Source organism: Euleptes europaea, chromosome 9, assembly GCF_029931775.1.
Source record: "Euleptes europaea isolate rEulEur1 chromosome 9, rEulEur1.hap1, whole genome shotgun sequence".
Lineage (NCBI taxonomy): Eukaryota > Metazoa > Chordata > Lepidosauria > Squamata > Sphaerodactylidae > Euleptes > Euleptes europaea.
Genome location: NC_079320.1, coordinates 61,176,782 through 61,202,150, shown reverse-complemented (window position 1 = coordinate 61,202,150; position 25,369 = coordinate 61,176,782). Strand labels below are relative to the sequence as shown.

The window sequence follows — 25,369 nt, the reverse complement described above, 5'->3', positions numbered from 1 at the left end:
CCCGTAAAACAAAGTCTGCCTAGTAAACGTTGGGATGTGACGTCACCCCAGGGGTCAGGAATGACCCGGTGTTTGCACAGGGGACTTTACCTTTACCTTCTAGTATAGATGGGCCAGCAGGATTTGTAGGGGGATGACAGTTGCTATAACTCTCCACAACAGGAAGTACTACTTGAGAGAGCATTCACAAGCCAAGGAAAATTACACAAGAATCCATTATGTGGTTTCCTGCCATACGTGGTCATATAAAGACACACTACATATCAGTAGCTTCAGAATTGTAGCCCCTTGAGTCACAGAGGTTCTCCAATATATACACACACTGCTTAAACAGCAACAGTTGTAGAAACTGGCTCCAGCTATTCATCATTGAAATACCTGAATACATCATTCATGAGCCAAATACACATATATAAAGAAAGCTCTTTAGAAAGCTGAAATAGAAAGAGACAAGGCTCTGTCTGGAGGCTAATCTGAGATTGGGTTTGACCCTTAAGGAGACTGAAACCTGATTCAAACCAGGCATACTAAACACAAACTGTTTTTTTCTCCCGTCCCTAGTTAAGTGGTGTGGGTTGTGAGGTGAAGAGAATACAATCCCCCTTCACAGCGAGAGTTGGCAACGTTTGTGTGAGCAAGAGAGAGCTCAGAAGTCAAGTCTGACCTCAGCTAACCAATTTGGTAACCCCTGAATTATGATGTGATACTTATCCTCTTTATCTGACTGAGTTTAATGGACTCAATACTCGGTGATTGTTCCTTAGAAAGGGGCTTGATGAATTCATGCACAAGAATAACATCAAAATGGCTATTAACCAGGGTGCTTGGCCACATATGCTCATATGCAGGCTTTTCCTAAGGATAAATTCTCACATTACTTTTATTATAATATAAACTGTATCCAGCAAAACTGAACAGAAGGAGCAAAATGTGAACTATTTCGCTGTGGGGGAAAGGTTTCTCCTGGCATGTGCAATATTGAAGTTAATGGGCTTAGAAGGGTGTGATTCTGTTTAGGATTGCACTGTCAGAGGCCTAAATGTAGCAGTAATGTTGGGAGTTTGCTGCTTGATTACCATAAATGGTTTGGCCTCGAGTGATAACGTATGGGAGTCAGGGCCTTTGACCAGAGAGAGAGAGTTAATGTTCTTTAATGTCTGAGAATATTTGCACAATGGGGGCTACTTGTTAGAACATGGTCTCCTGAGAACTCTGTTTTTGAATGAGAGATTGAAGAAGATGACATCTCTACCTGAGGCAAGTGGACTCCCCCCCCACACACACACACACACACAAGTGTATAAATAGGCATTTGGAAGAAACGGGGGCAGTGTGGAGAAAAACCATTGAGTTAGCTGAACTGAAATTCCTTTGGGTTGAGGCTCTCCTCATCTTTGCCTTTCTGGCTGTGCATGTGCGTTTGTATGTGGCATATGTGTGTGTGTAAAAACCCCATACAATTCCATGTTCAAAGAAAGCAGAATCCTATAGCACTGTCCCTGACCTTGTCATTGGTCACAAAAGTGATAAGCATCCTTAGTACAGTAACATTTGTCCCAGTGCTTGTCAATATTTCTAGAACGAGAAGTGCCAGGACTAAACCTTCCTAGAAGTAGGGTTGACAACTTCCAGGAAGTAGCTGGAGATCTCCTGCTATCAGAACTGATCTCCAGCCAATAGAGATCAGTTCACCTGGAGAAAATGGCCTCTCTGGCAATTGGACTCTATGGCATTGAAGCCCCTCCTCTCCCCAAATCCCGCCCTTCTCAGGCTCCGCCCCAAAAACCTCCCACCGGTGGTGAAGAGGGACATGGTAACCCTACCTAGAAGCCACATCATCTGGCATGCTTCTCCCTAATCTGCTCTCTTTGAAGACATGTTACAGCTATTTACTGGTATGAGTGCTGGACTGGCACATTAATATATTTATTCGTTTGCATTATTTATAGTCTGCCTTTGTCACAGGGATTCTCAAGGTGGATTACATATAGTAAGTCAGTACAAACAAAATGGGACATTCAATAAAGAATGCATTAGAATTGTAGAAGTCTGGAACCAGCTGGAAAGAACTGAAGCATAGCATAAGTATTAACATGACACATTAAGTGGCACAAAAACAACATAATAGGATCTTACTTACAGCAAGCTATACACAGCAGTCCCCAATCATCTATCCAAGTAAGCCTGTAAACCATTTTGTGCGGTGCAACCCTATTACCTGTGCAGAAAAGCCCTCTTGAATAATTACGTTTTGCATAGTTTGCAGAAAGCCAGGTGAGTGGGAGCCTTCCTGACCTTCTCTGGCAAGCCATTCCATAAGGTGGGAACTACAACAGAGAAAGCACACGTACAGGCAGTTCTTAGGTACTCTCTGTAAAGTCCGGCTGTGCGAGAATGGCCCCAATCCGACACACTGATACAGTTCAATGGAGCACAAGCTCAGTCAGATTCAGCAGACCTGACCCAAAAGAGGTCGCGGATTCTAGATAATTCCAGCGTTTCAATGCATCCATTTTAAAGAATGACGTTTAAACCCTCGGAGGTCTCGATCCAAGGTTGATTTATCCAGGGGACAGTCTGTGAACTGCCTTACTTTAAATCATATGGACAGCTGGAACACTGGAATTATCTAGAATCCGCGTCCTCATTTGGATCAGGTCCGCTGAATCATGTTGAGAAAGGGGATTACTATGTTTTCTCTACCAGGACTCATATATGGGGCATATATACACAGAATGAGTACACACGAACACATGAAGCTGCCTTATATTGAATCAGACCCTGGGTCCATCAAAGTCAGTATTGTCTACTCAGACTGGCAGTGGCTTTCCAGGGTCTCAGGCAGAGGTCTTTCACATCACCTACTTGCCTAGTCCCTTTAACTGGAGATGTCAGGGATTGAACCTGGGACCTTCTGCATGCCAAGCAGATGCTCTACCACTGAGCTACAGCCCCTCCCCATGAGTACCTTGTTGGACTTAGGTTTTTTTTGGGGGGGGGTTACGGTATGTGATGCAGCATCTCTGATGCACACAGTCTCGAAACTAAGTATGTCTGGTCTGTGTTCGGATGAGAGATTTCAAGTGTAAGCCCCTTTCAATTACATGTAGGAAGAAAGGTGGGATATAAATGCAATAAAACAGCCAAATCTTTGATTTTGAGCCAAAGTCCTTTCCCCCACCAATGTCTAACCACAGCCATCCCTGCACATCTGGGACTAAGGGGCAGGGCTCCCTGATCAAAGCGCATGGTTTTCAGTCAGGCTTGATCATCTCTCCTTTCAGAAGTAATGTGCTGCTTTGCCACGTTGCATTTGGACATGTAAAGACTCCCGGGGTTATTCTGTGGTGTGCTCGCATTCTGCTGTAATGTAATGTTCGAATAGTTTATGCTGTGGGTTAATTAAGCAAAAACCTCTCCCTGACATGGTTTGTTTAAAGGAATTTCACTAATGTTCTTCATTTCCTGTGTATCCTAGACTGCTTGCCTCCCCACATTAAATACTTTGGATCCTATCTTTGGGATAAATAGCTGCAAAATGCATGTATAAACCGAAGGGCTGTCAGAAAAACAAAAGACAAGCTGGAGCACAGGGGGGGGGGAGGCTGCATGCTGCACAGGGGAAATAATTTGATTACTGTAGAAATGGATGGAGAAACTATGGCGAAAGGCAAACAGATGGTTCACATACAAAAAGAAAGGGCTTGATGAAATGTCACAGTAGTAAGAGGCTGCTACAGATCAGTAAAGACCAGTGAAAGATCATAGAATCATAGAGTTGGAAGGGCCATACAGGCCATCTAGTCCAACCCCCGGCTTAATGCAGGATCAGCCTAGAGCATCCCTGACAAGGTCCAACATGGTACTCATTCTGAGTACATGTGCCCCATATATGTCCAGCCTCTGCTTATAGTGAGGGGGAGCTCTCCACCTCCCTAGGTAGCTGATTCCACTGTTGAACAACTCTTACTGTAAAAATATTTTCCCTAATATCCAGCCGGTACCTTTCCGCCTGCAATTTAAACCCATTATTGCGAGTCCTATCCTCTGCTGCCAACAGGAACAGCTCCCTGCCCTCCTCTAAGCGACAGCCCTTTGAATACTTCAAGAGAGAGCAATCATGTCCCCCTTCAACCTCCTCTTCTCCAGACTAAACATCCCCAACTCCCTCAGCCTTTCAATGAAGATTCCAGTTCTGTAAATGAACCAGTGACATGGGGTGTAGAAGAAACTGTTCAGAGGTACTGTTGGGCAATGACTGCTGGAAGATTGTGACAGCAGTGAAAAGGGGAGAGCTGGATGGCACAGTTGAAGTGCAACAAGACGGCATCAGAGCAATGGCTTGAAGCACCCACTTTGGGCGAATGACATCAACAGCCTGCACATGAATAAACAGCACAGAACACTGCTGGCCACTGCCAACATACTCTCTTAGGCCTTTTATGCATGACTGTAGGAGAAAACTGAAAAGAAGCCCTGTGGTGCAGAGTGGTAAGCTGCAGTACTGCAGTCCAAGCTCTGCTCCCGACCTGAGTTCGATCCCAACTGAAGTTGGTTTCAGGTAGCCGGCTCAAGGTTGACTCAGCCTTCCATCCTTCAGAGGTCGGTCAAATGAGTACCCAGCTTGCTGGGGGTAAAGGGAAGATGACTGGGGAAGGTACTGGCAAACCACCCCATAAACAAAGTCTGCCTAGTAAACATCGGGATGTGACATCACCCCATAGGTCAGGAATGACCCGGTGCTTGCACAGGGGACCTTTACCTTTAACTTTAGGAGAAAACTAAGACCCGAAAAGGTGTCCTCAGGGCAGAGTGAGCGGTATAAAACAATTTGTTTAAACAAGTGGGAAGAAGGAACTGTCCAACATCCCAAATGGCTCCATTCACCTTCAAACTTTGTGAATAATATAGATCATCCCTTCGGGGGCGGGGGAGGCTAGGCCCCCTTGAAAAATCACTGCTCTAAATAAGAGAATAAGAATGTATGTTTCCTTCTGGAACAGGCCACTGATCCATATAGTGCGGCATCCTGTATCACACAGTGGCCAACTAGGGCTGTCGATTCAGTTCATCCTGAACCGAAAAACAGCCAAATTTCCCCCGATTTGGCGGTTTTTAGTTCAGATGGAACCGAATTTAAAAAAAGTGGGAAAACAGCGAGCTAAATTTGGCTAGTTAGGGGGCACCGAATAAATTCGGCAAATTCGGGGGCTCAGAATCAGCAGCATAACAGTCAGTTAGTAAGCAGCATTTTCCTGCGGCCAATGGTGGCCAAGCTGGGTCTTCTCCTGGCCAATCAGAGTAGGGATCCTCACTTTTGAAATGGCCAGGAGAAGAGTCTAAAAACTCCCGTCCCTCCCCTCCTGTCCCGACTGTATTCATTGCCTTCCAATTTGGTGGCTGTGCTGCTGAGAGATCCGATTCCTGACTGGGCCGAGCTGCTGGTGCTTACCGGAATAGGATTTCTCCTCCGTGCTCCTGCTGGAAGACATCCACACAGTTTGATTTTGGTTTTTTTTCTCTATACCTTTTCTCCTGTGTGTGTGCGGGGGGAGAACAGAGTCTGTGTGTGTGGGGGGAGCAGTTTCTGTGGGTGGGGGGAAGCCAAAGGGGGCTTTCGCCCGTTCTGCCGAGGGGGGTGTGCCCGCTCGCCTCTGCGGGAGTGTGTGTTCTGCTTTTAAAGTTTTAAAGTTTAAAGTTGAGTCTGTGCGGCGGCTAGCAAGTCTCTCTCCGCTTGGCACCCAGGCCACGCCTCCTCCTCCTTGGTTTTTTTCCCGTTTGGGGTTGAGCCGAGCCGTACTGTTTTGGGGGGGCTTCACCCATTCTGCAGAGGGTGTGTGCCCGCTCGCCTCTATGGGAGTGTGTGCTGTGCTCTGCTTTTGTTTTTTGCCACTAGCCTGGGGTTGAGTGTGACAGTGAGTCTCTCCCCGGAGCCGCTCGGCACCCGCACCTCCTCGTTTTTTTCCCCATTTGGAGCTGAGACATACTGGTTTGAGAGGGGGGGGGTTCGTCCGTTCTGCCTGGGGGGGTGTGCCCGCTCGCGTCTCTCTCTCCCTGGTTTGAGGAGGGGCTTCAGTTGTGTGTCCTCAGGTTTTCCCTCATTCATAAGACCAGTTAAGGCTATTTTGATGCTCGCTCAAAACTGTTTTTCAAATTGTGACTTAAACAATGCATTTGCCCAGTCCTGAGACGCCTGACTTCTGAGTTCGATGCAAAAGGGGAAATTCCATCCCAGCTGCTCCTTATGAATAGCTAGAGCACCTCTGTCCCTTTCCATGGTTTGCAAACTCCCAAGGTCGTGTCATGTGTTGCTTTGCATGGTTTTGCAAACTCAGAGTCCAAATGGTCTATTTATTTCTATTCATTCCAATGGGTGGAGGGGGGGACCCCTTCTGGGCCCCATAACTCAGGACCCCCTGACCCAATCTTTACAAAGCTTGGGGGTTCTTGCAAGAAGGGTCCCCTCAAGCTACGCTGAAGGTTTGGGGCCTCTACCTCAAAAAATCCCCCCCCCCGGAGCCACGGAAAACCGTGAATGTGTTTGTAATGGCTTTATTGCAATGGGCAGATTGGGGGGGACCCCTTCTGGGGCCCATACCTCAGGGGGGCTGACCCAATCTTCACAAAACTTGGGGGTTCTTGCAAGAAGGATCCCCTCAAGCTACGCTGAAAGTTTGCGACCTCTACCTCCAAACATGCCCCTCCGGAGCCGCGGAAAGGCGCGAATGTGTTTTTAATGGCTTTAAACAGCCGAATTTCCCCCCTAACTCCGGATCTCGCTCCGAATTGCACTGATCCGAATCGGGGGAGTTTGGACTTTGGTATTTCCCAAATCAAAATGGGCCGAATTTTGCCGAATCTGAATTTTACCCAAAAAAATTTCCAACAGCCCTATGGCCAACCAGTTGCCCTGGAGGGCCTACAAAACGGGCGTATAGGCCAAGGTCTTCCCCTGATGGGGCCTCCTAGCATTGGTACTCAGCAGTGTACTGTGGAGTTTTCCTTCAGTTACCATGTCTAGTAACCACTGATGGAACTCAGATCCTCCATGAATTTGTCTAATCCACCCTTTAAGCCATCTATGTTCAAGTCTGTCATGTGTCTACTGGTAGTGAATTCCATTTCCCAATTACTCACGGGAAAATATTCCTTTTGAACACATGAAGCTGCCTTATACTGAATCAGACCCTTGGTCCATCAAAGTCAGTATTGTCTACTCAGGCCGGCAGAGGCTCTCCAGGGTCTCAGGCAGAGGTCTTTCACATCACCTACTTGCCTAGTCCCTTTAACTGGAGACGCCGGGGGTTGAACCTGGGACCTTCTGCATGCCAAGCAGATGCTCTACCACTGAGCCACATCCCCTCCCCTTTTGTCCCTCCCTCAACTTAATTGGTGCTTCAAGTTTTAGTATTACAGAACTTCTCTCTGTCCACTTTCTCTACCCCATAGATAATTTGAAACACTTCCCCACACTCGCTCTTACTGCACTGCATGTGCAGAATGGTAACATAAATGTAAAATAATCCTTTTTCTAACACACAGCATGGATGTGAATGACAACTTAACTTGCTCAATTCATTTTCTTTTAGATATATGATGAATTGGCAAGCCAGGTGGTAACTTCCAAGCCCTTTCTGCCAAGCTTTGGATTGTATTGGATCATTATGTAGCTCCACTTCAAAACTCTGAAGGCAATTACAGGATTGGAGTACTTAAAGACGCCGCATACACTTCCTGTTTAGAAGATAGAGACTTTGCAGGATTCCTTGAGGGAAAAGAGAGGACTGCGGGACAGGCTTTATAGAAATAAAAGGTAATACAAGGAAATTATATAGCACTGTATCTTCAAAGCACTGTGTAAGCTTTAAATAATTTAAAATGCCGGCAAAATGGTTCATTGCAAATTAATTATCCATTAAATTTCCATCTTTATTTCTCTTTCCAAGTTATTTGGGAATCACTCCTTTTTTTTCTTTTTTTGTAATATAGTCTCTGCATTATACTGGTGCTTTTATATGCCAAATAGATTATCCAACCAATTTTTCACCCTCCGCCCTCCCTGTAACTAATATTTCTGACACTTTTAAGCTGGTTACTCATGGTTGACTCCTACAACACATGTTTCTGGTCTTCCCCACCCAGCTGATTGGTCAAAGCCTTTATAAAAGCAAACAATGAAAAATGAATGATAAACAAGCAAGCAAGAAATGCAAATGTATGGATATTTGTCATGACTAAATAAAGAGCTCTCAAACAGACCAGTGGACCGAAGGTCAGACTTTGATTTTTCATCCAGGTGGATGTGGAAGCAAGCCACATGAAACTCCACTGTAAGCCAAACAGGACTGGGCTCACTGGAACTTGCTTATTTTGCTTGTGAAAGACAAAGCAGCATTACCTTTCGTGGGGGCGGGGACATGATGGTGTCCTTGGAGAGTCAGAATTCATTTATTTTGTTTTTAGTCCACCCTTCTCACTGACACTCCAGGTGGATTACACAGTTTTTTAAAAAAAATGCAATCAGACCAGAGCAGTAGACAAAAATTAGAGTGTTGCATAGGAGATTTCATGAAAAGTGCTTTGCGGGGTCAGATGGATCAGCTCATCCTGGAGAGCTTTCGTCCTGTACATCGAAAGATAAAGAGTTGTTTGGTTCCCTGCCAGAGAATGGCAGACCAAGTCATGTTTAAAAAGCAACTGCTTAACTATAGTACAATATCTCTTAGCCAATATCACCTGATCAGAGCACAACAACAACCAAGGCTGTATTTATTTATATAGGAATATACTTTTGCCATGTACAATTACAAGAAATTGTGACGATTAGGCTTTTGGGCAGCAATAATTTGAAAATGTAGTCATTAAAATACCAAATCCTTAAGTCTGGTTCTTACATTTTAGGGCTGGCTCCTTGTGATCCAAGGATAATTTGTCAAGGCCTACACTGAAAAGTATACTACATACCAAAAAAAAAAAAAAAAGTATAATACATATAACAATGAAACAAATGGTTTATAAAATTAGAAAAACAGTGCAGCAGTACGGTATAAATAATGGACAAAGCAATGAAGACTACCTAAAATTTCACAGACATTGACTATGGCTCTATTTCTGCTATTTTTTTAAAAAAAAGTATTTCCTGAACAATTCTGTTTTACACATTCTGCAGAATGATAAAAATGAGGGAGCTTTCCTGACCTTATCCAGTACACCATTCCACCATATGGTCCCCCACTGTGGGGGAGCAACAAAAGAAAAGGGGAGGGGCTGAAATAGGGTTGCCGGGTCCCCCCTCTCCTCCAGCGGGAGGTTTTTGGGGCAGAGCTGGGATGAGGATTGTGTGCACATGGCCGTGCCGACATTATTATGTCACTTCCGGTTTATACCAGGAAGTGCTGAATCACAACGGACTGCTTTACCACTCAGACCCCCAAACACTAACGATGAGGAGCATCCGGGTGTAAATGCATGATCTGTGCTCCTGAGCCGGCCAATGGATTGGCAGGCAATTGCCCACCAGTCCAAGCGACCCGGCAACCCCAGGCTGAAAAAGTGTCTCCAAGGTTTAAAGTCTAGAGAACTTATTTCTTTGATTTCATCCCACCATTCCTTCCTCCAAGGAGCTCAAGGTAGGCTTACTTGACTCTGCTTTCCTCCATTTTATCTTTATAGCTCAGCCATCTTCCTGGCCAAGAACACTGGTGGTATCCCATGAGGCAGACATAGGGTTGCCAACCCTGGATTGGAAAATTCCTGAAGGTTTGGGGGTGGAACTTGGAAAGGGCAGAATTTGGGTAGGGGAGACAGCTCAGCAAGGTATAATTATATCGAAGTCTACCTTCCAAGGAGTCATTTTCTCCAGGAGAACTGATCGCTGTTGTCTGGGGATCAGTTGTAATTCCAGATATTCAGGCACCAGTTGGAGGTTAGCAACCCTAAAGGTAAAGGTCCCCTGTGCAAGCGCAGGATCATTCCTGACCCATGAGGTGATGCCACATCCCAACATTTCCTAGGCAGACTATGTTTATGGGGTGGTTTGCCAGTACCTTCCCCAGTCGTCTTCCCTTTACCCCCAACAAGCTGGGTACACATTTGACTGGGTACTCAGAAGGATGGAAGGCTGAGTCAACCTTGAGCCGGCTACCTGAAACCAACTTCCTTTGGGATCGAACTGAGGTCATGAGCAGAGCTTTTGACTGCAGTACTGCAGTTTACCACTCTGTGCCACGGGGCAGGCGGACATCTCTTGCTCTTTTCTCTCACCCTACCAGGTAAGGCCAGAAGGGCTTCCACTGCTCCCAGACATGAAGGTTAGATAGAGAGAGAGTAGTAGAAGAAGAGTTGGTTTTTATATGCTGACTTTCTCTACCACTTAAGGGAGAATCAAACTGGCTTACAATTACCTTCCCTCCCCCTCCCCACAACAGACACCCTGTGAGGTAGGTGGGGCTGAGAGAGCTCTAAGAGAGCTGTGACTAACCCAAGGTCACCAGCTGGCTTCGTGTATAGGAGTGGGGAAACCAACACGGTTCACCAGATTAGCGTCTGCTGCTCATATGGAGGAGTGGGGAATCAAACCCAATTCTTCAGATAAGAGTCCACCACTCCAGACCACTGCTCTTAACCACTATATCACTTGGCCAAAGATCAACAAGCAAGCTTCATGCCAGAGTGGGGACTTAAACCTGGGTCTCCCAGATCTGACACTCTAGCCTCTACACCGCACTGTTAGAATGTCACAAAATAAAAACATATATTCCACAAATATCTAAAGCCATATTAACCCATCCCATAAGCCCCACCAACAAATAAAGCTGAAAATACATTCCTCCTTCACCTTGCAACACACACCAAGGCCACACTGAACTGGTGGGATTCATCGGTGTGGCAATGCACACCCACATTTGGGGCTTCTGGTTGTCACATTTACAGCTGATAGAGCTGAATCTGAGCTATGCTTTCTAGTCCCTGTTCCCCACACTCTAACCACACAGCTTTTAAAATAGATAATTTAAATCCAGGACAATCAAGACAGAACAAAAAGAGCATCATTTGGGTATGGGCTTTGTCCCCGAGATGGTTATCTATAGGTGTCTGTGTTTTGTTTCTGAAGAACAAACAGCCACTCATGCGCTGCTATTAATCATTTATTTGCAGCCAAATAACTACCCAGCATATTTATGAACTCAGTCTTTCCCACGTGCAGTCAATTATATCTCACATCAAAGCTGTTTGTTCTTTTTGATGTATTATATTTTAAATCTATTTTTTTTAATGTATGGTGTGTTTTTTTACTAATAGGGAAAAAAATTAGCAACATGTGGCATGCAACCAGGCCTCTTTGCTGAAATTTCCATTAGGATTTTCTGTTAGTCTTTTCACGCAGACAGTAAGACCAAAGAGCCAAATTTGCTACGGAATTGTTTTCGTGCAAAACCGATGCCACTTCACTGAACAACAATCAGTACAAAATGACAAACATATGTTATGATTTTGGCATCTGAAACTGAGGTTTCAGGGTTTTGTAAGAAATGTGGACCTTGGTGAAATACTATTTAATCCTTGGAAATAGGGGGTTAAAATTTCCATGCAAATATTAGATCGGGGTCCCCGACCTTGTTGAGCCAGTGAGTACTTTGGGAATGTTGAGAATGGATAATGGATGCCATCACAAAATGGTGACCGTAGGAGTTGGTACTAATCATAAAATGTTGAAAGGTTCCACAAAAAACGCTCCTCAGAATGTTAAGAGGTTCTAAGACAGGCATCCTTCTATGATAGAAGCTGTCGTTTGCAAAGAGAGGCTCTACACCAGGGGTCCTCAAACTACGGCCCGAGGGCCGGATCCGGCCCCTGGAGGGCTTTTGTCCGGCCCGGGGACCGAGAAAGCCAGTCCCCCCTTGCCCCCCCCCAGAGCTTTTCTGGGCTTCCTGGCCGCATGCGCCCAGCCGGAAGCCTCCTTCCCGCCCCAGTCGCCCCCTTCCCTGCTCCCTCTCCAGCCCAAAACCCCCTTTCCTGGGCGCACGAGGCGTCTTGCTGCCTCGCGCGCTGCCCGGTCGCCCCCTTCCCCCTCTCACCCTCCCCGGCCCAAAACCCCCTTTCCTGGGCAAATGAGGCATCTTGCTGCCTCGCGCGCCGCCCAGTCGCCCCCTTCCCCCTCTCCCTCCCAGCCTCCCCAACCCAAAACCCCCTTTCCTTGGCGCATGAGGCATCTTGCTGCCTCGCGCGCCGCCCAGTCGCCCCCTTCCCCCTCTCCCTCCCAGCCTCCCGTGGCCCTGGCGTTCCTGTTTTGGCCACAGTCGGGCAGCGTTCTCATGGCTCGGGGCTCTCTCTCCTCCCGGGGGTATTCTTGTGGCCTGGAGGTAATTGTAGGGGCCCCTTGGGGGGGTGGGCATATCTCCAGGGAGAAGAAGAAAAAGACTTGTGGCCATTTATGCACAGGAGGTTTTGCCTTGGATTTGCTGCTCTCCAGATGCACATTTTCCCCATCCGAATTCTCAGAACTCAAAAGTAAGCTCCCCCCACCCCCGGGCAGAGTTTGGAGAATTCGGATGGGGAAAATGTTCATCTGGAGAGCGGCAAATCCAAGGCAAAACCTCCAGTGCATAAATGGCCTTGGTTTTTACATGCCGACTTTCTGTACCACTAAAGGGAGACTCAAATTGCCTTACAATCCCCTTCCCATACTTTCCCACAACAGACGCCCTGTGAGGCAGGTGGGGCTGAGAGAGCTCTAACAGAGCTGTAACTTGCCCAAGGTCAGCCAGCTGGCTTCGTGTGTAGAGGTTCACCAGATTAGCCTCCGCTAATGTGTAGAGGTGTGTAGAGGTGTGTAGAGGTTCACCAGATTAGCCTCCGCTTCTCACGTGGAGGAGTGGGGAATCAAACCCAGTTCTCCAGATCAGAGTCCCCGCTCCAAAACGCCACTCTTAACCACTACAGGGGGAAGGTCCGGGCTTGCAAGGAGGATGCTTTTCCGGAGAGCCCCCTCGGCCGCCACCTCCTCCCCCGCACACGTGGGGAATTTGTTCATATTTTTTTCAAACTATAGTCCGGCCCCCGACAGTGTTTGAGGGACAGTGAACCGGCCCCCTGTTTAAAAAGTTTGAGGACCCCTGCTCTACACTCACGAAAACCAATACTTCCCGGCTCTTCTGAAACACTTCCTGCTCCAATAAAATGGGGGAAAGCCAGGACCGGATCTTTGGGGAAGAGATACTTTAAGGCGAGGCACGTGCGTGGAGGAGGGCAATTAAGCTAAGGTTTAAGTTGTCCGATGCCAGTCTTCCGTCCCAAGCGGGGTTTCTCCATCTTATTCTCAAGGATCCTGTCCCCAACCCTTGGCTGACTTTTCTAGCGCAAAAACTAAAAGCACTGGGACTCCTAATTTCCGCTCCTACTGATAATCTTGTGTCATCTCAATCAGCGGTAATTTTGAAGAAACTGAAGGAGTTAGATTGGGCCAGCACGGTTTCAAGGGCTAGACGTACTTGTTCCAGTTTGGCGCTGGGGCTCCCTCCACCAGAGGAGCTTCCAGACTTTCATACTATGATTCCAATTTCTTCACACCGTCAGGCTTTTCTCTTGGCCCGCCTGAACGCCTTTCCTTCTATGGTTATGTTGCGTAGGTTTAATGGGATACCCTATTCAGATCGTCTCTGCCCATGCAATATGGGTGAAATTGAAACCTTGGACCATTTGATGCTTCGTTGTCCTCGCTGGTCTCAGGACAGAGAGGCCTTTATTGCTCCAATTCTTACCAACTTGAACCTTCCTTCACATTCTTGGGTTGTTGTCATTTTTGCTTGGTGATTCAAACAATGGTTTGGTGACATCAAATGTGGCACGCTTTCTGGCCAAGGTTGCTGCTCTTAAGAAGAAAGAATTCTCATCGCCTACCTTTGGTAACCTCTAGTTAGTTTGCTCCGCCCCTAGTCTAGCTTAGTTAGGAAATTTTATTCTCCGGGTGACACCTGGTTTTTAGCATTATTAATCTAGTATTGTTTTTATGCCTTTTATGTTTCTCTAAGTTTTTTATCCCTTCCCTGTTTCCCCATCCCTCCCTTCTTTCTTGGTCCAAGACTGCAGTCATAGATCTAATAAAATTAAATTGAAAGATACTTTAGGGAAGAAGCAGGTGAATGCCAGGCAACACATAATTGGGTACCATGACACCTTTGAACATCACATTAGGGGTCACTGTAATGGAACTTTGCATCCAGTTGCTGGCACGAGGCTTATAAGTAGCCACTCTCCAGGCCACCCTGTAGCAAGTAAGCATCCCTTCCAGGCAACTGAGCAGGAGAGCTAAGGGCCTTACTATGTTTTACGAAGTTCTTGTGTTTGCTGGAGAACAACACAAAGACTGTGTCACATGTGCAATGGGAGATTTGTGCCTCCCGCATGCACACTGATGCTTTTCTGCTCATAACCACAGCATACAGGGAGGAGCAGCCTCAGACATCTCCCTCACACTGTTTTTGTGTCCTCAAACATCCCTGTCGAGCTGCCATTGGCTCTGTTGTGAAATCACCTTACTCGTGTGGCTACACGAAAGACTTTGCTCTTTTTCTTCAACCTGTTGTTATGCCACAAATGACTAAAATACACACTGGTGGGCAGGGAGGCTAGTGATAATCGTGTGGACCAGTACCTTTAATTACTTATTTCCAAAGCTGTACAATATACTTAATCTGGAAGGCTGCTCAGCCTGATAATGGCCATTTTACTCTGGGGTTCTACTCCAGAAGTTGGATAGCACAATCCTATGCAAAATTATTCCTGTCTAAGCACATTTATTTCAGTGTATTTAGACTGGAATAACTGCCCAGGATTCATTCCACTGTCAATCTACCAATCAGGTATAGACCGTATATACTCGCGTATAAGCCGAGTTTTTCAGACCAAAAAAAGGGCTGAAAAAGCCGGCCTCGGCTTATACGCGGGTCAATACAGTAGGGTTGGGGAGGGGGGAGGAGGGAGCAGGGAGGAGGGAGGAGGGAGGGGGCAACTTACCGCCGCCGCATCGCTGCCGGGCCCATGTGGCTTCCCCTGGCCAGGTGCGCCATGTGAGGGCCTCCTGCGGCCGCTGTTAGGCCGCGCGGCCGCCGCCGGCCGCGCCTGCCTCCCCCCGCCCTGGAAGGGCCGGGGAAGCCGGCAGCCGAGCGCTCCTGCCTTCCCCCGCCCTGGAATGGCCGGGGGAAGCTGGCAGCCGAGCGCTCCTGCCTCCCCCCGCCCTGGAAGGGCCGCGGGAAGCCGGCAGCCGAGCGCGCCTGGCTCCCTCCGCCCTGGAAGGGCCAGGGGAAGCCGGCAGCCGAGCGCTCCTGCCTTCCCCAGCCATGGAAGGGCCGGGGGAAGCCAGCAGCCGAGAGTGCCTGGCTCCCTCCGCCCTGGAAGGGCCAGGGGAAGCCGGCAGCCGAGCGCTCCTGCCTCCCCCCGCCCTGGAAGCCTCCTGTGGGGGGCCGGCCGCCGCCACCACCGCCTTCGCCAGGAGCCCTGTCAGGTAAGCCTGCGGGGGGGGAGGGGTTATAAGCCGACCCTCGGCTTATACGCGGGTGCCTAATTTTTCCCCATTTTTGGGGAGAAATTAGGCACCTCGGCTTATACGCGGGTCGGCTTATACATGGGTATATACGGTACTGTCTTTTTCAGCAATCCCTGCACACCTCTTCTTCCATCTCAATTCCTACCTGACAAGCATTTCACAACCTGCTGGTAGATTACATCCCAGTTAAAATGGAAGCTTTAGCTTATAATTTAAAGGATGCACCACAGATTTTCAGCAAACTGGAGAAGCAAAAAAGCATGAATATTCTTGAATACAATATAAACTGGCAAAAGGAATGGGAAGAAGTTCTGAATGGACACAAATGTACTTCAGTGAAAAAACTCTGAACTCCTAACAATGATTATTTACCATATTTTTCTAAAAGATTGGCCAGATTGTATATCACTCCATGTTGACGATCACATCAGGTGATCACATCAGGCACTCATGGCTCACAAAGGTGCACTATGGGAAGACTGCAATTCAACGCACACATGGGAACATGATAATGAAGGGGAGCTTGGATAACCCTCCTCCCCATCCCCCCCAAAAAACACATTTATTTCTGGCTATCTCAATGCAGGGTACAAAACAACAGAGGAACACTCGCACGGTCATTTTTGACCATTTCATTGTTTCATTGCTAGTCTTGCACTCACAAAAACAAACAAACACAAAAAGGGGCTGCTGAAGAAATCAAGTTAAATGGAAAATGGCAATCATTGTGCAATTGTAGAAATAAGCAGCCGCATAGGTTGTTTTGTGTGACTCGTCCAGCATTCTCTCATTAGCCCTGCACTCAAATACAAAAACAAAAAAGATGGCTTCGTGGGGAAGGGTTGGATGAGAGGGAAAGACAAGTGGCAGGGAGAAGTGGGAGGGAGAAACAAGAAGGGGCATGGGGAGAAAAACCTAAATTGACAAGTATGTACAGGACCAGCTTTTGATTTGGGATTGAGGCAGACATTAAACTTGGGCTAAAAAAACATCCAGAAAATACAGGGGAAATGCGAGGGGAGAGCGAGGTGACTTCTAAAGGTGGGAGAAAATGTACATAATGAAAACAAAGCCCCTAAGTAGTTGGGGTGTGACGGTGATGGAAACAACCCGTGCATAAAAGGCCCAAAGATTTCAGAGATTAGTATGGAGCCAGCGTGATGTAGTGGTTAAGAGTGGTGGTTTGGAGCAATGGACTCTGATCTAGAGAACCGGGTTTGATTCCCCAGTCCTCCATATGAGTGGCGGAGACTAATCTGGTGAACTGGATTTGTTTCTCCACTACTACAGATGAAGCTAGCTGGGAGACCTTGGGCTAGTCACAGTTCTCTCTGAACTCTCTCAGCCCCACCTATCTCACAGGGTGTCTGTTGTGGGGAGGGGAAGGGAAGGTGATTGTAAGCCAGTTTGAATCTTCCTGCCACTCCGGGCAGGTCTGTTGGGGAGCGCGCGGGGCTTGCAAAAAAAAAGAAAAAGGCTCAGGGGGGGTTGCGTAAAATTCAGCGCTGGTCTTGCGGTTTCTCTGACCCTCCCACTCCTTGCAGCCAGGTGTCCGCCATGCCATTCTCAAACAGCCACAACCTCTTGAAGATGAAATACTCCACGGAGGATGATTATCCGGACCTGAGCACCCACAACAATCACATGGCTAAAGTCCTGACCTTGGAACTGTACTCCAAGTTGTGGGGCAAGCAGACCCCTAGTGGATTTACCGTGGATGATGTGATTCAGACTGGGGTGGACATCCTTTCATTATGACTGTCGGGTGCGTGGCTGGCGATGAAGAGTCATATGAAGTGTTCCGGGAACTCCTTGATCCCATCATCAAGGACCGGCATGGGGGATACAAGCCGACGGACCAGCATAAGACGGACTTGAATCCTGACAACCTGCAGGGGGGTGATGACCTGGACCCCAACTATGTCCTCAGTGCGCGAGTCCGAACTGGGAGGAGCATCCGAGGCTACTGCCTGCCCCCTCACTGCAGCCGGGGAGAGCGGCGTGCAATTGAGAAGCTTTGTGTGGAAGCTCTGGCTAACCTGGAAGGGGATCTCAACGGGAATCTTCCTTAAATGGTTGAGAAAGTCAGCATATAAAAACCAACTCTTCTTCCTCTTCCTCTTCTATGGGTACACTATGGTGTACACTGATGAGTTTCCTTGCATCCATTTGCATCTTTCTCAAACCAGATAGCCCTTTTTTGGCTTTTTTCCATCTCATTGGTGCTTCAGAAGAACCATCACCTTTGTGTCTGTGGGGAGCACCTGTTCAGAAACAGCTGCCTCCATTGTAGAAGGATGTTTGGCTTGCAATGGCCCAACATTTTGTGATTTCCTGTGCTCCCATGGCAGCCATTTATTTGGTGGTGCCTTCTACCTATTTTCAAAATTCCAAAAGTACCTACAGGTACAGCAAGGTTGGGGACACTTCATCTTCACTAAGCTTTTGTGATACAAGCTTGTACACTGCGGAGGCAGTCAGCTTAGGAACCGGTGTGGCCACACAGCAGCATAAGTGCCCATTATTCCAGGATAATGGGTACTGACGCCATCACGGAGGGCATCCCCGCCGTCTCTGAGTCGCCATGCCACAGCGTGAGACTCAGGAGCTGGCGAGGCCTTCCGCCAGTGTTCTCCTGGTACAAATCCCCGCACCGGCACCCTGGGAGGCATTCCCATGGCATTCCACTGGGGTGCCTCCCAATATGACAGTGGTCCTGCACCACCATTTTAGGTGGCGCAGACCCGCTTTACTCTATGGGGGGGAACCTTTCCCCCCTGTTTTTATTTTGGTAAAATGGCTTCTTTCCTCTCTGCGGCAGCCAGGAAGCCTCTGAGAAAGCCTCAGCTGTACCAGCTCTGCCACCATGGTTTACCCCCCCCCCTGGAATGGGCTCTTAATTAAACAACAGTAATTGTGGTTATTTATTAAATGTTTCTCTTGTAGATTAATGTTTAAGTTTCTTTCCAGTATGCAGAGTTGCACAATATTGCTAAAGAATAGTCTTACCTCTTATATCATCACCTTAGGCTGGAAGTAGAGGTGATGCTTGGGAATCTTTGACTTATGAAAATGGATAATGGAACATGCTTTGTGCAGCTTCCAAGAATGAAGAGATGGAGCTTCTCCAGAAAGTACAATTGCAAGAGTAAATGAAAGCCATAGAATAAACAATGGAAATTGAATAATAGTCCACACATTTTCATAATTTTATCTGTCAGCAGGATCTGCATTTCCTTGGCACAGAGTTTGTGAAAGGCTTGAAAGGTGGGAGGGGGGCTTAAGAAAGTGTAGCGTAAATCGTCAGTGTGTGTAGGAAGGCTAATATGTTAATAGCTCTACTTTGAACCCATGTGGAAGGATATCTGTTTTCTAATTGTAGGGTTACCATGGTAAACCATAGTGTTCCTTTAATAGTAGAGTGAACTGCATATAATTATGCCATGACAATTTGGCTCTGCGTTGGATTGGTTACACACACTTGTTACTAAAAATAATTCAAGGTTTTAACCTGAAGGAGAATAGTTTAAAAGAACAATGCCTTGCTAATTATGTTCCTGTCTAATGGTTGCCTAAGTATTGTAAGGGTACCTGAAAGGGGTCCACTTAAAAACTACAAAGAGGAAAACAGGTCACTTTAAAAATTATTTTTCCTTGAATACCTTTTGATGGATTGCCTTCTTAAGGAGTTTTAAATCTGGTGAAACTTTAAAAAAAAAATCCTACATTGGTGTTTGGTCTGCTGTTATAATCTTTAACAGCTAGATACAACAACACAGTTAAGTGGAAGAACGCAGATTTAAGTCAGGGTCATTTCAGAAAATCTCGAGTTATGTCACAAAGTGGGGAAAGGTTATAGGAGGAAATAACGAGGGGAATTTTTCTTGCATATCCACTTACCAATACCACTTATTAATTGGTTAGGCTCAATGAAATTCTGGGTAAGAATGTTTCTCTGGGTTCTGGGATATTCAGGCTCGAATCCCCACTCTACCATGGAAGCTTGCTGGTTGACCTTGGGCCAGTCACACACATACTCCGCCTAGGGTTCCCAGGTCCCTCTTTGTAACCAATGGGAGATTTTGGGGGCGGAGCCTGAAGAGGGTGGGGTTTGGGGAGGGGAGGGACTTCAACGCCATAGAGTTCAATTGCCAAAGCGGCCATTTTTCTCCAGGTGAACTGATCTCTATCAGCTGGAGATCAGTTGAATTAGCAGGAGATCTCCTGCTACTACCTGGCAGTTGGCAACCGTAACTCCACCTCACCCAGTGGCGGACCTACATTTTTGGGGCCCTGAAGCTTGAACTGTTAGGGGGCCCCTTCACAATCAGCAACTATAGGGCAGCATCCAACAAGGCCCAATGGGCCTTGCTGCCCTTGCAAGGACCTTGAGGCCCAAATGGTGGAGAACAGGGTGATGGGGTGGAGTCCTTAAAAATGGGCCATACAGTGATCCCCTTCCCACCAGCAACGAGGTCTGGGTAACTGCTGTTATCTTCTTCAGTGGGGTTGTTCTATGGCAGATCACCACAACTTTTTAAAAAATTAACTACTGTATCTCAGATTTTGATTAAAATTGCAGTACTGGGTTGTCTCACATGTCAGTCACTGGTGTGAATAAAAAATGTTGTGGAAGCAAAACAATAGTTATATAAAAACTCAATAGATGGCACTGGGGAGGACTGAAGATGCTGTGAGGAAGAAAGAGTTGGGTCCACCACTCTCTAGGTGACCAAATGAGGCGTGAGGACCCAGGCAGAGTAACAAACAGTTTATTAAAGAGGTCTAATAATAATGATAACTCAAGTCACAATAGGATGACAAAACCAGTAAAAGCAGGCAATCAAACAAATAAAAACCCTAACACATCTATCTTTACTGTCCCTAGCCGTCTCCTGGCACTAGGCCTCAGGCTAACTCACCCCTTCCTGGATGAAGGATCCCTCCATCTGCAGCAGCCACTCCCCAGTCCCTGCTCCTTAGGAGTGAACCCCCTCCATTTTCAGTAGGGTTGCCAATTGCCAGGTAGTAGCAGGAGATCTTCTGCTAATTCAACTGATCTCCAGCTGATAGAGATCAGATCACCTGTAGAAAAATGGAGAAAAATGGCCACTTTGTCAATTGAACTCTATGGCGTTGAAGTCCCCCCTCCCCAAACCCCGCCCTCCTCAGGCTCCACCCCAAAAATCTCCCGCCGGTGGCGAAGAGGGACCTGGCAACCTTACAAATTTAACTAATAAATAATAACAGGGAGGGGGTCATCAGAGGGGGCACGTTAGGATAAAGGTGAAAATCTGATCTTTTGGTGTTAAAATGCACAAGTGAGACAAATGCATCATGAATTGAGAATTCAGATGTCTTTTTATGGTTCTGATTGGCTCTAGCCTAAGGGCAGAGCTATAGAATTATTAAGCCGTGCACCAACGAAGGATTTGAGGATCCAGCTGCCAAAATGTAGGCTGTGAATAGATTCTGGTGAGCTCAGTGAGCCCTTACAACTGGGGGTTCAAGCACTGCAAGCCCCCAAGAAAATTTTGAAATTTGACTAATTACGGGGACATTTTGAGAAAATATGAAATGGGTATTAGAGCATATTCTAAAGTCAATATTAACTACTTCAACCCATTGGTTTATGATTCTATCACTAAAAAACTCCATTGATTTTGTTGAGAAATTCACTCCTTAAAAAAAAGTTGTTTCAGGGGGCCCCTCCAGGATTAGGGGCCCTGAAGCTTAAGCTGCATTAGTTTCACTGTAGATCCGCCTCTGACCTCACCTACATCACAGAGTTGTTGCTTGGATAAAATGGAGGAGAGAAGGATTATGCGAGCCACTTTGGAACCCCATTGTGGAGAAAGGCAAAGTATAAATGAAGTCAATAAATAAACCAGCAGTTTCAATTTGTGAAGTCGTAAAGCACTGCAAGAATGATGATGAGGAAACACCACATTCTTTGACTTAAATATGACAACAATAACAATGCCAGGAAAGGGTGTCACATCTTTGCAGAGAGCATAGCTGATTTGGGCAGCATGGCTGCAAGAATTTTTTGAACCGCATGAACCATAATATTTGACCCAAATTCCAGTCGCATTTCGTATGAGTGTTGACAGTAAGACACTGAATCCTGTGCACACCTGAGGCAGAGAACCAGTCCAGAAAAGAGAACTTTAAATCAGCTTTAGTACAAAGATTTCAGCATAACTCAGATGTGGCCAGACTATTAGAGGAGTGTTTAACAGTGTAATGCTAAGAAATCTTTCCTGGGATTAAGCCTCGGTTGAACAGACCTGTGTGGGATTCCGAGTGGCCCTGCTTAGGTTGGTGCTGCAAAAGTCTAGAAGTGCCATCACTGTGACTTGACTACTGTGTTAGCTGAGGACATCACCTATTTGCTCTTTGGTATCGGGAGTGCTTATTGGCCACCATTAACATCTGCTCTGGGATGGCCAAACTGGGCTGTCCAGACTCTCAAGCTCTCCACTGTTCCTTCTGATTGGATCCTCCACAGGTGGCCACCCCAAGTCTCTGCTTGGCAATGTGACCTGTCCCCTCACTCCTCAAAGGTGCCAATTACAAACTGGGTAACCACCAAATGCCACCAGTGATCACTCTTAAGAGTATCTCCTGGCAAACGGAGTCTTACACCTGACATTCCATACCTGCGTTGCCATTTAGAGGCCCTGCCTAATTGCTGCGCCTTCTCCTATGTTTCCACAAGCAAGCATGGGGGCAATCTATTGCAACTTCACTCTTTAGAGAGATTGTGCTCTGCTGCCCCTCCCTGTTACCACATTTTATATAGGTAGACCTAATAGGCATGGTGAGTTTCCAGAGATCAGACTTTTAGAGCATTAATAAAAGAATACAGATATTCTGTTCAAGCTTTGAGCTTAGCAAGGGAACAAAGAAAAGATGAAAAAACACAGGTTTTTCTCCCTTCACTAGGTATTTCCTAAATGGTGTCTAATTGTCCCCTGCCTTGTGGACATGATGGACTCCCCAGGTGATTCCCCATGTACAGAGTTTTTATAACCTCTCTTTCTCCATGCCTCCCCTTTTCGGGATGACCTTGTCCCAAAGAAAGATTTATCCTTCTATCACTTTAGTCTTCCAAGCTTTTTGGCTCTCTGTGTGACTTATTAGCACAGCATGAGGTAGTATGCCATTATCATAACAAAGAGATTGGGTGTTCTGTGCTGGCTCCTATCTCCAATCCCCCTCCCTTCTGCTAGCTATCATTCTCCCTCCTTACTTTGCAAAAGAACTGAATGGCAACCACATGGAACTGCCTTATTCAGAGCCAAGCATTGGTCTGTTGAAGTTAGTATTATCTGGACTTTGGTTGGAAGCATGGTCCAGCCACTGGGAAGACAGCAAGCCTGGAGAAGGGGAGTGGGTGGGCTTCTGCTCCTGAATGCTTATTGCCCCGCATGCAACAAGCCATCTGTTTAGACTCTAAGACTAGAACAAAGCTCCCTGGCTGCACTGAAAAATAAATTCATGGCAAAACAGTCAGTAAGGCCTGGAGTGTGAATGGAACCACACAACGGCTAAGGAAAGCCCGAGTGTTTACCAGTCCTCTTGCTCCTCCAGTGGCTGCAGCTGCTATTGCAGCCATGGAAAACCCTTTCATTTGAATGAGGGCAGCCAATAACAAAGCTTGCCATACCATGGCCCCACCCCCTTTCTAAAATGTTCAGTGTGTCCCACGGGAAGTAGCGATCACGACCACTGTGTTAGGAAACCCTGGTTTACTCTAAGGCAGCGGTGTCAAACATAAGGCCCAGAGGCCGGATTCAGCCCCTTGAGAGCTCTTATCCAACCCATGAGCCAGCCAAGATAGCCAAAAAATGCCTCACTCTGGGCTGGTGAGGCATGGCCCAGCCCGACCAAGTGACACTTATGTCATATCTGGCCCTCCTAACAATTGAGTTTGACATCCCTGCTCTAAGGAGTACTGGGTCTCCAGAGTTTAGGCATTTCCCCAACATCCGCAACCTGAAATTTTTGTTAATTAAAGATGCCAAGGATTGAACCTACACCTTTTCTGCATGCAAGAAACCTTTCTACAGCCCCTCCCTGTGATGTTGTCATGTGAACTGGTTTTTGTGAATTGTGATTTCGTGAAATGTGGCCTCTCAACTGCTCTGCTTTCATCAAGTTTCAGAATCATGTCTAATCAAGCCCCTTCTCAAGAGCGTCTTCTCCCTTTGTGAGGATGTCGAGACATATTATTTCACAGAGGGAGAAATCGGTGATGAAAACGAATCTACACTCCAACGGCCTACTCTGTTCTGTAAATCCTTGTTTCCATTAAAAGGAGAAAAGTAAAGCTTCATTAGATGCCACTTATCTAGTCGGTATTTCATATGAGGATTTTCCCTTAATGATCCATTATTTTTACTTTTGAAGATAATGATCTTTGCCATGAGAAGGAAATGCAAAGGAAACAAGAAAAGAGCCCATGTGAATAACGAAGATTCAAGTGGGGAGGGGGGATATTTCAGAAGCTAAGATTAAATGTTGCTGGACATCAAAGCAGGAAAGAATCTCACAGGTATTTTCCAATGAATACTTGATCATATTGTGTAATTTCCTCATGTGCTTTAATATCTATTGCTATTTCATTCCCTAGAATTAGGCTGTGATGGATTTGTGATGGAAACAGACCACTTCTGAAAGGAAAATAAGAAAGGAAATCACAGGGCTGCCGTAAAATAATTCCTACAGGGCTATTCTAGATATCTGTCAAATTTACACAGCCTCAAGAATTTAGGATAACCCAGCAGCCTGATACAATACATGCAGTTTACCTGCTGTGAGAGTAAAATGGCATCAAGTATTTGAAAGGGGAAGTTAAAAAATTACCGTTCGCCAAACTTCCCGAATATGGTATCAAAGAGTAATGCAGAGATATGCTGCTGTCCATAGCCCCTGAGCCACAAGAACAGTCCCTAGGAGTCAGCCAGAGGAGGCCTGGGTTTCCATACCTTTCCCTTACCAGTTACCGGAAGTTAGGAACAGCACCTGTTCAGCAGCACCAAAGGCAACCGTTTTTAACGGTGAAGACCTGAATGGAGGCATCACAAGCTTTCATTCCAAAGAAGTCTACTGCCTGGATTCTAAGAGACATCCGCTAAGTTATCACACAGTCTCAGCACATGAAACTGCCTGATCCTGAGTCAAACCATTGGCCTATCAATGTTGTCTATGCAGACTGGTGGTAGCTTTCCAGGGTCTTGGGTAGAGGACTTACTACCTGGGTTTTTTTAACTGGAGGTGCCAGGGCTTGAACCTGAGGCTTTCTGCATGCAAAGGAGATGCTCTACTACCAGTGAGTCAGAGCCCAACCTAGGGTTGCCAGGTCCCTCTTCTCCACTGGCTGGAGATTTTTTGGGGCGGAGCCTGGGGAGGGTGGGGTTTGGGGAGGAGAGGGACTTCAATGCCATAGAGTCCAATTGCCAAAGCGGCCATTTTTCTCCAGGTGAACTGATCTCTATCGGCTGGAAATCAGCTGTAATAGCAGGAGATCTCCAGCTAGTATCTGGCAGTTGGCAACCCTAGCCCAACCCCCAAGTTCCAGTGCCAGAGAAGAAGGAACAACATAATTACTTTTCTTTTAGTAGTTTTTAATTCTTGAAGTAAGTAGATTTGCCAGCCTCCAGGTAGTAGCTGGAGATCTCCCACTATTACAACTGAGCTGCAGCCGATAGCGATCAATTCACCTGGAGAAAATGGCCACTTTAGCAATTGGAATCTATGGCATTGAAGCCCCTCCCCTCCCCAAACCCCGCCCTCCTCAGGCTCTGCCTGCAAAATCTC

At 46.7% G+C, this 25,369-nt stretch overlaps 1 pseudogene; it reads left to right on the top strand.

The window, feature by feature from the left end:
* Positions 1-17,044: 17,044 nt before the first annotated feature.
* LOC130482365 (creatine kinase B-type-like) lies at positions 17,045-17,616 on the top strand (annotated as a pseudogene).
* Positions 17,617-25,369: the final 7,753 nt, after the last annotated feature.